This window comes from Lineus longissimus, chromosome 15 (assembly GCF_910592395.1).
Source record: "Lineus longissimus chromosome 15, tnLinLong1.2, whole genome shotgun sequence".
In the NCBI taxonomy this organism is placed as follows: Eukaryota; Metazoa; Nemertea; class Pilidiophora; order Heteronemertea; family Lineidae; genus Lineus; species Lineus longissimus.
In genome coordinates this window covers 9334021-9350850 of record NC_088322.1, presented here as the reverse complement: position 1 = coordinate 9350850, position 16830 = coordinate 9334021, and the positions used below count along the sequence as shown (strand labels likewise).

At 40.7% G+C, this 16830-nt stretch overlaps 1 protein-coding gene across 1 annotated transcript in view; it reads left to right on the top strand.

Annotated features, from left to right (window-relative positions):
• The window catches only part of LOC135499415 (periplakin-like), a 40945-nt gene that overhangs the window by 113 nt on the left and 24002 nt on the right, over positions 1-16830 (top strand). The window lies entirely within an intron of this gene.

Genomic DNA, 16830 nt, shown 5'->3' with positions numbered 1-16830 from the left:
TTCATCATCGCAATCATGGACCATCATCATCATTTAATAATAATCATGATAAAAGCGAGGTCTTTCCCCACCCAGTATCTATGTGATGACCCACGCGTGGCGGTAAGAACAGCCCCGCCATCTTGGTGAGATTCGTGTTGCCTGTGTTCCAACAGCCGTTCTCCTGTAGCTGTTATTGCATTGCTTCTAATTGAAAAATCTCGACTTTTTGATTTTGAAAAAAGTTAGTTGGTCTCCATCAGAGTTCCAAGTCCATTATGGGGCTCGCGCGAAATCTGTAGGCAAGTTGTGGAGAGAAACAGATTATAATTACCTTCCCACTTAATTTCTGCTTGAGCACCACGGCAAATGCTTCTCAACGAGGTACATTATGCAATGAATTATCGTGCTATGCAGAAGAATCACGATTCGTGTAACTGTTCGCCTAAAGATTTATGCTTCTTGAATCTACAACAGAATTTCTGGTTTTTGGCTGAGCAAACAACATACTTGGTATAAATGTTCAATTATGACTTTTCAAGTCGGCAGTTTTACCAACAGAGAGCGTGACGATTGGTTGATAGTGAAATACGATGAGAACGAGAATAAGAATCCGTTTGGTTCTCGTTACCTTCATAGATGCAATAAATTCATTGCATTTTTTTCAATCACTTCCAGGTAAGATTTGTTAACTTTAAAAAAGTTAGTTCAACATGCCATATGGGTCTGACCAGATAAGACGACCTCTGAGCATGTTTTGCAAATAGTACTAAGTCATGATTTGCATGACTCACTTGGCTATAAAGATGCCGATTAGATATCTAAAATGCTTTTTTCCAGTCTGATATCTATCTGGATATGCTGGAGAGTATCAACGCTTACAATTGGCACTACCCTTGTAACATATTATTTAGTTCATTTGGCATAGTAATTGTCTGATAATATAGTAGGATGTTGTTACTTGCTGACCTCAAAGCATACAAACCGGTTTTAAAATATACCTTTGGATCTTCCACTGAACATACCCCCCCCCCCCCGCCCCCACGTTCACACCCAAAATAGTTATCCAATCGTTATAAGTAAACACAAGTATTGGATGAGATCCAATGTACTATACGTATACGTGTAAAGAATCCAGTTTTCCTTCAAGATTAGCTTCCAGGCGTTTTGTGTACTGCTCCAGTGTCTCTAGAAGCATTCATTTGAAATGCACCCCTTGGTGTCTGGTAGAAAACGACCGTGCTTTCGGTTGTGCACTGGCACTCGATACCGGATAAGATTGGGGTTTTAATCCATCAAATGAGAGACAGGACAGTGTCAAGTAATGCATTGACAACTTGCACAAGCGACCAGTGGCGGTTTCCACATAACGCTGTTGCTAAACACTGAATTAGTCGCTGCTCGAGAATTGTTGAAAAGGTATTTTTCAGAGCACTCGAGTCCCTTTTTTACGCTTGTTCTCAATGCATCGTCATGTGTACAGTGCATTTGAAGGTGCCGTGTGAGCCCAATGTGCTATCTAAGACACCGCGGTCTTATGAGGACCAGGTCACAGCAAGAAGGCCGGGTAAAGATCACTTTAAAGGCCAGGGCTGAGATGTTGCTGCTTTAACGGCGCCGTTAAGTCTTTACATATAAATGTTGATGGGATTAACTGAAAGATATACATGTATACATGCAACGTCCTTAAGGATAACGTCGTTAGGAGATAACGCGGCTTTTGTGCTTTTGAACAACCGAGCGTATAGGGGATGAAACGTATCCACAAGTGACCCAGCAGGCCTTCGGAAATAGGATAAATGTGATGTTCCATTTATTTTTTTGAGGCCGTAACCTGCATCACAAGAGCCGCGTGATTTAAATCATTAATCGTTTTTTAAAAATCATTGGTCGATTGAAGTTTCTAATTGAATTCCTTGGTGATACAATTTCAGACGTGGTATGCCAGATTTGAGAAAAAACACCTAGGTCGATTGCGAAAATTCACTTGAGTTACCCAATACAAAAAAAGTACAGTGTAGAAGTAAATAAATAAGGTTGGCTCATTAGAATACCATGCAAATTGTATTTCATTGATTTGCAATATGTTTGAATGCATTAGATACAGTACTTGTCCGACAACAATGACAGTAGGTACTTTTTATACTGATGTTAAGTGGACGTAGTCAAACCACGAATATTTTGACACAACAGAAATGCTGCATGCTGAACAATTTTGAAATAACCATGATCAGGTACAAGAAAGGAGGATTTTCACAGTCAATTGTATTAGGTATACCAAAACCACATTTATATCATGTTGAACCTCTCTATTTCTAATAGTGAGGTTCATTCGGGACATCATTTGTCTGTCCAAACATTATAATAGATTTCATTTGAACGGACATCTATGAAAGGTTACTGAGCCGAGAGAGAAATAAAGGTGTGCTGAGTTACGCAGATGACGTCATGCTCTTCATTCGGGAAACCCGCGCGCAGGGTACAGTGTGCAGGCTATGCGCAACTACCGAACACATGTCGCGTAACAACGCGCATTAATGGATACCAAATGTGATTTGCCCGGGACTGTAACTAAAATGTACAACATAAATCAACGAGACCAATAATTCGATTAATTATAAAACTACAAGTTTTACGGAAAGAATGCGCAGATAATGCGATGAAGTGAAAAAGCACCAGTACCGTACCAAAAAAGACTTCAACACGAAGTAGTATTGTTGCAAAAACGAAAAAAGTTTAGTCCCCCGATATTTGCAAACGTGATGAGAGAATGTATGCATAGAATGTATCGTGAGAAAAAAGAAAAAAAAGTCAAATTGTTCACAAAAAATACCTCAAAATCTTTTGATAATTGGTATCAGACTGGAACATACAGGCACAAAATATTTCGGGATGTCTTATTTGAAAAATATTGCACCAAAACTCGTTTCACTGCCGACATATCATGCAAACTTGATGAAAAGCCGTAAACATAACCACAAATATATCGACACTACAGACCCATTGACTGACTTCATTGGTTGTAGCGCTTGGGAATTCCAGTTACACTACCGAGAATATAACAAACAGTGCAGAGCGGTATGAGTACCTTCAGTTGAACTTGGCGGTTATGGCTAGCGGCTGGCCCGCGCGGTACTCACAGCGGACCATCTTTAAGGCGGTGACTAACCCTAAGTGCCTATGGACTTTTTTACGAGAGTGAATAACTTCTGAAGTTGGTGAACCATCATTTCATTGGGCGGGTTTATCACTTCGTGGTAGTTGGTGTGGCGAATGTTTCGGTATTGGGGTTAGAGTAAGGTCCACGCGTGGCCCGCGCGGGAAGGAAAGGATAAGTTATACAAAGATAGGACAGGGCCTCATCATGACGAGGTATATTAACTGGCTGGTAAGTTATTGATTAATTATTTTTCTAAACGATTTTTGAGAAAATAATTGGCCTTTACTGACATTCATACTTAAATATTGCCCAATTGTTTCGCCACATTTTAAAAAACACTGTAATACATGTATAAATAAATATCTGATCGTCAGATTTTAGAAGCGCATGACACCAATGCTTTACAAGCTTTTAATTTTTTTGCCGAACGAATGGAAAGGGCTATATTCCTATAACACATACACTGAATGTCTTCGTTCACTTTGACCTTCGAAAAATTTGACGGAAACTTTGACAAATTACTTGGCTGAAAATGTTAACCGTCGAACGACACACACCTGCTTTTATTATAGTCAGGAAGGGCCGCTCCTTTGGACCACTACATCACCAGGTTAGGCCAAGCCTGGGGTAAGGGTCCTTTCCCCAGGCTTAGCCTATTACCTTAACAACAAGGACAGCATCAGCGTAATTATATTTAAAATGTTTCTTTTTCACATTAGTGAGGCCAGGTGGTCTTTCGTCAATGGTGATGTCATAAGTGTGTATAAAACAATGAAAGAATTTTGTGTCATTTGGTTGAAAGACCTTATTTAAGCATTAGCCCAATTAGTACAAATTGGGAACACCCATTCAGGACCACTTTTGCGGTGCCTTGGTTTCGTCTTTTCCACATCATAGGTGCTGACGTTCGAGGTGGATTCAATCCTCGGCATTGTGACTATGCTAGGCCCTACACTATTCTCCGTGAATATCTCAATGATATATATTAGGTCAGAGATTACACTATTCCGGGCCCAGGTTCCGCGACCAGGAAGTTGTGCCCGACTGGCGCAGTGAATGTATACCCTTGGTAGTTCAAGGTAATGGCACCTTCGACATCCATTTCAACTATGCAGGGGGTAAAGGCTGTATTTAAAAATGGTGAATGTGGAAATGGCGAATGTGGAATTTGGCAAATATGGAATATGGGCCGGAGAAACGAACTTTAACCCCGGATCTCCTCAGGATGCATCCCAGCAGGCTACTAATGTAACCTTAGTACGCTCTTACGGCAAAAACCTTGTCGGGACACCTGTTTTTTCATTGTCTGTCCAGGTTGACATATATTTTAATATCATATTACGTGATTTGGACACAAATTGCATCATTGTTGTTAGTTTGAAGATGCTTGAATCGTCGAAAGTAGGCCTACTTGTTGTTAATGAGCCAACTTGTCAATGCCAGAGTTCATGATAGAGAATCTCCTGGTAAGGCCCCACTGCTTTCGCTCGCTTGAGAGTTGCAAATGTGTTTGCCCACCCGACCCATGATCCGAAAAACAAACTTTTCATAGCTAATTAGAAAGGGCAGTGGGTGTCGACGTAATGGTGTGTTCTAATGGTGTGCCCTAAGTCATGTAAGTATACTAGTTGCACATAACAAATAGATAGTTTGGTTTGCTCAAAACTTTTGCTTATATTTCATTAATATTTCGTTAGCGTACGAAAAAGACTTCACGTGAACAATTACAACCCACTCAATATCACTAGCGAGAGCCCTTCGAAATATCAGCTCAAAAATGTTCTTCTGGAGGTGGTGTGAGAATATGCATAATACACGTACGTATATTGTGAGTTCGGTTTATGTAAGCCGATGAGCGTTGAAAGCCGGAGTGTACTAACTTATGCCAAAATCTAGGACTACGACACAGTGCAGCACAAAAAAGGGACGGGCATATACGTTTACCAACCAAAGACTAAAAGCACCAAAATTAAAACTGTAGTTAGCACAGTGTTTTAGCCTGCGGTAAAATATATGCAGTTCCTATCAAAGGCTTTTGGTAAACTTCTGTTTTTAATTTGACTCTCCTCTACTTGCTTAACCCATACGTACAGTATTATGGCTTCAAATAAACACGCATATTATTGATAAGAATAACAAATATGACAATCTGGCATTGATGTCAACCTACATACTACGTGTGGTACATTACATGTACGAGCTTAATGCATACTATCGAAATCAGTGTAGTTGTTACAAGGAAATACCAGGTCTATGTTTCAAAACATCCGAATAGGAAATGCAGTGATGGAAAGGTTGGATAGTGAATACCTCGCCAGATTCTAATGCAGTGGTGGCTACCTAACATTGCATAGCTATCTCTGTAACGTTTATTAACAACTGATTGACTAATAATAATTGCCTATCATCAGAAATGCAGCGAACCAGCCAACATATTGGTCGATTGGAACTGTGATGCGGAAGTAAACATGTACGTGCAGTCCATCCTGAAATTCAGGGCAACACTCGGCATTAAAGACCGAGCCTGATAACGTGTAACGTGCGCGAGGGGAGAAGGATACGACTGACTCTTGTTTTTACAGGATGACGAACAGTCATAATCGATGTGAATTACAAATCTAGACATCCGCAAGAATAATCGGCAAATGTGTTCTTGGTGTTTACGAAGACACCAAATAACCCGGCAGATCCAGGCCTCTATTAAATCAAGGAAGTTATCTATAAAACGTCCTTGATATCCTCCAGCCATTGATGAAAGATAGCTTAGGACTATCAGTGTGAACCCACCATCAGTACAGTAATTGCCAATTAAAACCAAACGTATCCAGGCAATGGTTCATGATTTGAACGAACTCCAGGTTTGTTGACATATGTTGCGGGGGTGTTAAATTGATTTGTATAACTTAAATCAATATTATATTACAGTAACATGGCCGCTCAGTCATGCTGTATAGAGTTCGACCTGGTGTTAAATATCGATGATACAGACGCTACCCAAGAAGCCTTGTCCTACGATCATACAAAATACATGAAATCGCATATCGCGAAGTGCCGCACCAGTTCACAAAAATCAGTAGGCCTCCATGAGACAACTACACGTCTCTATCTATTTCTTTTCTATAACACCAACAAATCTTCCTAGTGTAGCTTTAATGCAACCCTTCATTAGCTGTTTAGCATTCAAAATCCTTCTGTAGTAAATACATGTACCGTACAGAAAGATTCCAGTTCATATTTATAAGGTGTCACTGTTAGGTTAGTTACCATCGGTCTATTGAAAACAACATGAGAAAAGCACGATGCAAGGCGACGTGTGTGTAGCCTAAAGATAACATGGTGCAATGCTTCGCAACATGGGCCAACGTAACCTCCCAGTGGTGTACGATTGACCCCTCATTAAGCCCCCACTGCTAACTATAATAACTAAAACAGCTGTTTTGACCACCCTGCGCCCCTGATCGAAGGACAAACACGATTTTAAGTATAAGTTCAGCAGACTTATCCAATATTATCCCAGACTAACCTGTTCAAGAACTTGATGGGATTAAGCCAACTTTCGGTCAATTTAGTAGGAATATTTACAGCATTGACGTCTTTTCCAAAGCTAATCTGAAACATTTTATTTGCGTTTGAGTTTTTTTCACAAGTTTTTTCTGTGTTCACCAATGCATTTATCACTGAAATACAATGTCTGTGCAGTGCATACTCAATACCCACCATTTTCTATCGATGGGGGACCAGATGACATCAATACGTTAGAGTATGTAAAGCCGCAGCAGTGGTAGAATATAACATTTACTATATATTTCGACAATATTTCTATGAGAGTGACGATGTATTCCGCAACAACGTTATTATCCAATTACAACAATAACATCGCAAGAGGGCAATTTGGCGTATCGAATCTCTAGGCAAATTTTTTAAACATGGGCATGATACAGTCTTCGTTGTTGAGGTATGATGTATACCTAGAACACATGGGAGCGCATAACGCAAACATGCAGATGTTTCCCTTGAACATCGGCATCCCCATTTTGGCTTGAACCTTAAATCCTAAAGCAATTAGAGCTCCTTCAAAATGATGTGAATGGCCATTTAAAACACACTCCCACCCTTGAAATTGGCATTCACTTCGTTTTTAAAGACCTATAATTGCTTTAGGATTTCAAGTTCTAGCCAAAATAATGGTGCCTATGGTCAACACTTAACAGTCAGCAACTTCTTCGTTTCACATATGTCACAGTTTATACAAGAGCCACTTGTTTTCATGTCTCCAATCATCACGATCATAATCCAATTGATTATTAACTTCATAATTTGCGACACTTGTTCGTAATGTTGTTACCACATTTTACGTAATAATGGTCAGATCGCGTTGTCAACAACGTATCGCAGTGGATACAATGATGATCACACTTCATTGTCTGTTGTCGTACTTCGAAAGTTGAAAAACCGGACAAATGGGTTTTCTGACTTCAATCCTTTTACAGAGGATCCGAATCAGATGTTGACAATTTTGTGGCTAGACAGTTGCGTAAAGAGAAGATTACAGGGCCTAAATCATATTTCATGCTATTATAACAAAGGTGTTTCGTTGTTCAAAATAATTCTTTCCTTTTTTGGCATTCCAATGCTATAGGCCTATGTGGGCATAGTTTAGTTCCGCCAACAGTATTCGTAGACATCTGCTGTCCCCCTTGACCAGTCCGGGTCATTCGTGGTGCCAAGCATTTCGGAACGAAAAGCATGATTCTGTTTTGTTTTTGAGAGAATTCACAGACGTATTGCAGGACAAATAATTGGTGAGTAGGAAACGCTGAACTGAAATATTGAGAATTATGTTATATGTATTCTCGTGGGGCACTCTCGCTTTTACATTCATTGTTTCATATACATGTATAGGTGCGGTTGACTCTGTTCGCGTTGACTTGAAGCGTGATACCGTAGCATGTCGGTGACACTAGCCATCGAATAAAAATAACAAGAAGATATATACATTATCTGACAAAAAATAAATGATTCGTATCTAGCAAAGGTGTTTTGAGTCCGCATGACAGATTGGCGCCATTTTGGAACTCTTGTCGATCACGTGACTCTTATTCTCCGCCAATCGTAGTTTGTTCACCAGTGGGGTGACCTTGAACCTTCAAATTCATGTGCGTCTTCGCAGTAATACATGGGTTTGGCCATAACAATCAACATTACCCACAAGCTCGCCCTCAGGTGGAAGCTCTATGACTGAAACATCACATACAGCGCTTGGTATGATATTCTGCCATGTGCCTGGGCACGAGTTTCTTTGGTGATATAAACTGGTGTCCAGAGCAGCCACAGTAATTAGTCAATGCCAAGGACTGTAGTACTAGTATTCATAGACCTCCCTCGTGGATATGTTTAGACCAGGCCGCATCCTTTAGGCCCTACGGTCATCTTCAGTCCAGAGCTTTGGTACAAAAGAGGGGCATTGCAGGGCTGAGTCTCCACCTGAAACTTTTGTGTAGGCCTACCAAGGCCTCTGCCAAATCCATTTTGAAACTGTCAGCTATGCGCTTCCCCAGTGCTTGTACATCTTCTCAACAATGATTCCTGGGGAATGTCCTCATGCAGGTAACGGGGACGTTGATACATAAAACCAATGTATAGATCCAGTATGTTGATAAAACCAAGAACGTATGTATTCAAACTCTGAACAACATTAATGGAATTTATCAGACACTTGATATCTTTTTTACAGGCTTTGCTATTTTGTTATTTTTTCCGCAATATTTACCCAATGCGGTCTTTGGTCATAACATCGTGACATGCTGAGAGTGCCCAATGACTCAGCTAGATAATATACCACTTTTTATATTTTGCCGATTTGTTATGAAAATATTATCATTTGATAATTTGGCCACAGGGATAGGCTGTTAGCTACATCCTGGGTTAGCTTGGAATGGCAATTGATAAACGAAAAAACATATTTTACCGTGGCCATTTTCTGAAGTGTTGAGATTCTGTCGCCTGTGAGAATTCAATGCGGAGAAAACATAACTGCATGTACACGTAGGCATAATGGTGACGGAATGTGTGTAAGAGAGGAGAATGTCACTTAAAAAACGTCCCTAGGCTAGAGCATGAAGCTATATTTCATTCCCCGACGCGAAACAAAAACCCAAATTATCCTACATGTTTTATATCGTGTATCCTATCAAACGATGTCCCAATTTGGAATCAATAAGTTGCAAGTAAAACTATTCGACTCCTTTGATATTTTTTTAGCGCTTTCGGAGGGTAAAAAAAATCCCCCAAAGAACCCAAACTCTTAATATTCGTCTATATCATTGGATTACACTTAATTTTATTGTTATCATATATAATATCGACGCCCTTTTCTCGCTTTAAACTACTCAACTAAGGCAGGCATACTAGGTAATTCTCCTGTTTCCATTTTTATAAACGAAACCAGGCGGCTCTCGTTAAGTGTGAGTTATCGACGTCTTTATCGCTGAACTGTCTGATCTAACTGGTGATTTTACCCAGGTGGATGCTCAATGTCCGGGGGATGTTGTCTGATCCTCAGGCAATTTCAAATCTTAAACATGTACCGACTTAAACATTCAACATCAAAAACATGCAAAATCAAAAGCATGAAACATCAAAAACACGTGAAGCTAAGTCAGTTACGTGAATGTTGGGACTAAAAAAGTTCAAGTTTCGCAGAATACTTCTTTCTTTGATCCCCCGATCTTGTATTTTCCTGTGTATTAACCTTTGCCGATTCAAAAAATAAAAACAAGATTAATGATGTGAACGTTTTGAAAAAAAATTAAACTTGTGCAGTTGTTATTCTCATCTACATGTAAAACACCTGTAAGTTTCGGCGACTGGTTGCAATATTGTTTTTTGCAGACGTAATGAAAATCCGATGCCACAGCAATTCCTTTTGAGTGAGTCAAGGGTGTGGGGGGGGGGGGGGGGTTCTTACCAGGGGCGGCATTAGACGTATATGTCATGATGATGTTGCATGTTTCAAATCAAAACCGGCAGTTTGCCAAAGATCAGGAGTCTCCGATATCGTCTCAATTTCGATCTCTTAACTAGTATCAGTCGGTTCGTGTCCTGGTACTAATTCTTACGCTATTGTATGATCATTTTATGACAATGATCATTATCTTGCACCGAGCAAAAGCTGCCAAATGGTAATGATGCCAGTCTTTATTGCCCCAATCGTGGGAACGTTGCATTGTGTCAGCATATTCCAAGTATTCACTTGTAAATGAGATAAAGCATGAATTCGTGTCAATAATATGTCGGTACTCAATTTGAAAACGAACACAGTGCTATCAAGAATTATTAACTGTATCAAATTGCATAAGTGTGTATTTGATATTTGAAGAACTCTTCGCCAAAACTGGTAGCTAGTAAAACGTGGTTCGGTAGTCAGTTGTGTCTAGTCTTTAGTGAGAACTATTCTTTGCAAAGGCACTACTCTAGTCTTCCCTTCGTTTCAAAGCCGATGTGGCATTATCAACAAAGAGCAGTGTACAGAGCAGGGTTCTATACCACTGTAGGAATTACCCCTATCTTGTAAAATGTTCACAGCTGAAAGTACCAATAACAGCAAACGATTTACCGGTTTATCTAAGCGAATCGTCCCACAAATATTTGTAAAACAATCATGCATTGATAATTGAATATTCTTCCCAAGCCTTGCGCTCCATTAACTGTGAGTGGTTTACCTGGTCGGGTCAGTTAGCCCTTCTCCGGTGTCTCTCCCTCTCAAATCATGTTGAATTTTAGTGCGCACGTACGTCACTGAAGACAAAACTGCGGGGAACCGACGAAGACTTGCAGCAAACAACCAATCCTTTGTTGCTACGAGTAACCTTAATCTAAATTCAGAAGAAGAGGAAGTCAGAGAAGAAAATGATATGCGCAATGCCAAGTTCTCTTTGGACATGGGACTGAACTCGGCCACCTCTTGGAAGGTATACTGGACCACTTGAGACCACGTGAAAGGCGCATGTTTCATTCAAAGCTTGTCTTTTCTGCCTCATCAAGGCGTTTTGACCCATTCTCTCCTTCCTGACCAAATGAAGCGGGCCTCTATAGACGTTATGGGTTTCTGCATAGTGTAGACACAAGTCCCTCCTTCCTATGTGTTACAAAATGGGCTTCCGACCAGGTTCCTTCGGTCCTCCTCAGGTAAGTGGATGGGAATGCTTTGCTGGCATTTGTGCAGGAGGCGATAGTCTGGCGTCTGTGGTTGTTTTGTATCGCTCAAGCAGTAGCCAGCTTACATTGGTCTCTAAGTCTTCTCTGCCACATCAAAGAATGGAGTATCTTTCTACCTGTTCTCTCACCTCAGGGAGGTAGACGAACACTTGGCAACGAATGTGTTATCTAGAAAAACACAATCCATGCCTCACTAACTATCTGACTCTTATGATATTAGTTAACTTAGTCATGCTATGATATGATACTACGTTAGATCAGTTTCACATCATCTACAAGTAGGCTGTCTCCTGAATCCTCTAAGGAACGGGCTTGAATACTGGCAAGTGGTAAATGCTGCGGGGGCGCCCTGGTCCCCGTTGAAGAACGCTCAATTCACCCTTAAAACCAGCATGGCGCCCCTTCCGAGATCCGCACCAGTGGAACATTGATAGCGGAAGTCATTTCTTCACCCTGACAGCGATTGAAGAGTGTTTCCAGTGGCGGGGTGGCGTGGTGGTCAGATTATTCTTACGGAGAGGTCGTGGGTTCGAATCCACGCTTCCAAACTTTGTTACCTCCACGTTTCTTAGATTTCGAAGACTATGTGATACGCTTCGTAGCTGCTCCTTTTGTTAATTAGTTTGTCTTTTATGTCTATACCTTGAATGCATTATAAAAGTATTAAAGTCCTCACTATTATTTCGAGAAAATGTTGGCATGGGACCACTCCGTGACCGCCCGCTTCCAGTCTACATTTTGACTCATAAAAAACTTGATGGCTAGCTGCATGTACGTGCCATGACAAACAATTGATTTCTGCCCAATATTATGCGACTGATCTCAATATATTTTGCCAAAAGCAGCTCCGATCTTTTTGAAAAGTATCATTGATGCTCTTTCTGAACAAACGGAAAGCCAACGTATATTCCATCATAGCTAGCGTCGTATCCCCAACCGATAATCATTAAAACGTCAATGACTAACCATTCAAAATTAGCCACTCTGAATGTGAGGATATCAATATAGGTTGCAAGGTGTGAGCTATTGATGGACGACTGCTGGGCAGAAATCAAAACTATCAGAGTATCACGAAGCACTTTTTTATACTGATACATCTGTTGAGGGAAGGCCGAAACGCTGTCGGTATGATCACTCTTTGCCGTTGATGAATGTGACTTTCTCGGTCGGGGGTGGATACACCAATTCTAGGGGCTGGGGGGGGGGGGGGAGGGGGGGGGCGTAGGAAGCAGGGCAAACAAACTGTTTGGGGGAGACCGTAAATCTGGATGAAACACATTTCAGTCTCAGACACAGTTAATGATGCCAATGCAAGATGCCATTTTCGTAAGAACGGGTCTTTCCGTGCCACTCGGGCACGATATTGTATCGTTTACATACCGTCGGCCTTAAAATGTGCACTCTTCCCCTCCCCCCACACAGTAACAAAGCATGTAGCCAATTGACTGTTCTTCCTGGCTGTACGGCAGAGTATGCTTGTAACGCGCTTGTCATAAAGGTTGAGGTGGCGTGGTTTTTGCCATTTCATTGGCCAGCTTCTTACGCTTGCATTCTCCATTCTAAAAACATTACCAATCATGATCTGATTCATCTCTTATCAGTGGATCTGTTTTCACAGGTGGCGACATCTATATTTACACAAATATTGATTTGTGGTGTTTCTTCTGGACTGAATATGATATCAGCAACGGATCAAAATGGTCGGAGCCCATGTGACCTCAATACCAGGTTGTGGATTCTTTCACCACTGGAGTGTTATGTCTATAGTTTCCTCCACCTGGACACGAAGTTGTTTCGATGAGACGTGGAATATTGCAGACGTCTCAGTCTTGTTTGTCAACAAAGCGTCACAGAAAGACATCTTCCACTTCAGCAGCTGCACCTGTGAAGATGATGGAGATGATTTACACTGATTAGAAACTCAAGTGTCTAATACCTTTACTTGGCCACCATGGGGGCACTCATCAGCGTATAGTGTATGTTTCTAAGATGGGCAAGCTTTTTCAACGGTTCTTCTTGGCGGAGAATGGCCTCCTTGAGTCTTCCAGGCAACCAGTTTAAAAAGAAAAAACTCCGAGATAAAACCTGGGATCGGAACCTTGGTGCCGTGTGCAAGCAACGGTGTGCGGGCAGGCAGCCCTGGAGCCCAAGCTATGGACAGATAAAAGCACACCGAAGATGGAAGCATCTAACCAACACCACGCATACAACTCATATGATGAACAACTTCATCTATTCGTTAAGCCATTATCGTTGCCCTTCGTGTCAGTCATGCAATTTGCGATTGTCACCCCCATTCTAAAAACACCGAAAAGATTTTCGAGAACTGAAAGCCTCAATTTTTAAGAGAAGCGTTCATTGAACGTTAGGTGATAAAACTTGACACGTAGTGTTTCGATGTTTAGTAACACAAGGCGAGGCAATAACTAACAATTGTCTTCGATGTTGGCCTATTGTCACCAGTACGTTTAAACTATGGTACATTGTTATTCAAGCGAGGCGCTTCATTTTGAGAAACTTAGTCCGCGTGCAGCATCAATTAGCCCAGCTCATTATGAGTAGTTTTTATCAATTAGCGCTATGATGAAAATCATTTGAAATGGCAGGTAACTTCTGAGTTTTATTAGGCGAGTCATTACCAATAAATTAACGTGTCAATGCAACAGTCAGGTTCGGTTTTAGTATATACATGTATTATTGTTCAAAAGATTTCAGTCTAGACTGTGAATTTAACTTATCATTAGAACTTATTAACGCACTTTCTTTGGCAAGAAAAACTAAGTACAAACCCTCCAGTATCTTTATGTAGTAATTGGTTGCACTGAATAACCTTCACATGTCGACCGACGGACAATCGTTGGTGAATGATGTGATGGGGTGGTGTTGAAACTGGTTGTGTTTAGACAACTTCGTCAACGCTGTCGAAAGTTTCCTGGACTATCATGATAACTCATATGACATATAAATGTAGCTACGAGGATCAAGTGATGAAGGAGAATGCAGTCGATTTTCTCGAAAAATAGAAGTATGGACAGAGTCTATTCAGACATGATTAAGGAATGAATTGACATAAAAAAGCCTTCATCTAGATTTCAAGGTACAAACTAACTTTTCCCCCAAGCGAAGGAAACTTAACGAAATAGACGCTGATAGAGCAGCGCATTACAAGTACTTCACTGGCATCCTATCCGATATATATCAGTTTAGAATTCGTCGGCTCCCACCCATATAAATCAACTCCCGGAAGCACAAACATGCTCGCCCATCCATTATTCGACTTCCCTTGTTCACCTCATGACTGAGGTTTCTACAAGCCAGTTCCCTTTTTACCTCGTCATTGGAGATAATGGGACACACCTGAATGCTATTCACGGAAGCTTACCCGTTTTCAGGAAGCGAGAAAAAAGCTAGTTCTCTTTGATCGGCATGTTAGTGCAATGATTCACGCGGTTTTGACAGCTGAGTTATTTAGTGTTTTCCAAGGCCAGTCAAGGATTTTGAGCTACTTGGGACTGAAGTGGGGTATTTTCAACACCGATTCAGTTGAAACAAATATTTGTAGTGTTGTGTCATTTGATATTGTAGTTTAGCTGGTTATCCCGCACTTTTGATACGGAAAGTCAAGTTTTAATGGCAGCTGTGCCTGTGTCGGTTCTGTGCCGCTACTAAGTTTATAGAGGAAGTTTGCAAAACATCTCAAAATGCTGGTCTTATGCAGCGAGAAACAGAGGGCAGTTAATACGGTATTGGATAATTATCATGGTCGAGGCTGAGCATCCGATAAGCAAACGAAAGAAAGTGGCGCAAAATTCAAAAAGGTTTAAGATATCTTTCGGGATGAGTATGAGCCAGGTGGTCGCTGCGACACCTCAGTCGTCGCGGCAATTATGCATTCAAGTGTTTACTCGACATGGATCGAAGTTTTCAAAAAGTTCACCAGGTTAAAAAATACTAGATCAGACGTCAAATGATCAATATGGAATTTTTATTCTTTTTTCAAAACGCCTTAAGTGTCGGCAAATAAAATATAATTTTTTATACTTCAATTTGCTTTGAAAAAATCATATCTCAATTGACCAGTCAGTCATAAAGGTTAAAAAACTTAATTTGGCCATGGCTGTAACAGCAAATATCACCTGCGGCCACATGTAAGGAGTGGCGATTATTATACCGCCGGGTTACTAGGTCGCGATAGATGGAGGCGTCCTAACATACGTATATATAGTGGGCTTTTTGGTTCCTGCTTCAGGAAACATAACAAAGATGACTCGATTCTTTCAACATTCTTATTTTATCTTTCATGCTCTGTGCATCGGGCTACCGTTTCGCTCGAGTCAGTGATACCTTTTAGTCGTGGCAACCTAAATCATTCGTGTTTTCATTTCTTTTGCGGTGTTTTCATCTTTTCATTTTCTTATTCTTGATTTCAATTTGAATACCGTATTCATAATCCTTATTCCCAATTCATATTTTTACGTTCATTGGAGTTATTTTTCATAATTCGTTTGGGTTGTTCTTATTTCGTATGAAGGTAGGATTGCATGTCAAGTAGGCCTACATTTTATCAGTACAATTTTATCAGTACATTTTATAAGTAAAATTTCGTCCAAACCCTCGCCTATCGGCTCGGGTTTGGACTGTATTTTAGCTCCACCCGAGAGTGTCTTGGTAACTCAACCAAGGTCCTCCGCCTCGGGTTCAATTCCTTTAACCATACTGTGATATCCATTCTAGAATTAAACCCTTGTATAAACATATAGTACCTTGGGGATTGGGATCAAATGGATATTTGGGTCATTTCTATGAGAGGGCTCTGTTCTTTTGTATGTACTTCCTGTTTTAAATCCTATCTTATTTCAACCTCGTATTATACATTAATTAATACATAAAGACTGAGCTGATACGGTCTTGTTAGTCTGAAGCTTTATCAGTACAGTGTTGTATCTGTCTTATAGGCCTACATCATATCATTATGCAAGTGGACTTGTAGCCTTCTTGGTAGAGAAGCACCACTGACCTCATGTGCTTGGATTGAGTTAGCTGGTCCTTGAATATCATCTGGAGAATTATCACATTCTGAACAGAAGTCACTTCCGTCCATCACTTGCGTTTGCATCGGATTCAAAGACCACAGAGACAAGATATTGGATAAGGTAAGGAAAAATGATATATATGTTGCCCTATCGTTATCCTGGTCTCACTTATGTGGGTGGGCCCGGGAAAAGGGGGGGGGGGGGCTATTAGGCCATGGTTGGAATACATACTTTAGGGTTTCCCTAGCATGCATTCTTTCGGGCACGACGAAATGTTTGAGATGGTCCCTTTAATACTTTGGTCCCTGCAGCTGGGCCTAGGGAGGTCACAGAGTCCACAAAAAAAATCAATAAACAAGATGGTGGATACATTGAAGGACTTAGGCCCTTAGAACATTGTAGAATCTGCTGAATTTACAGCATTGATTGACCATTGATTGT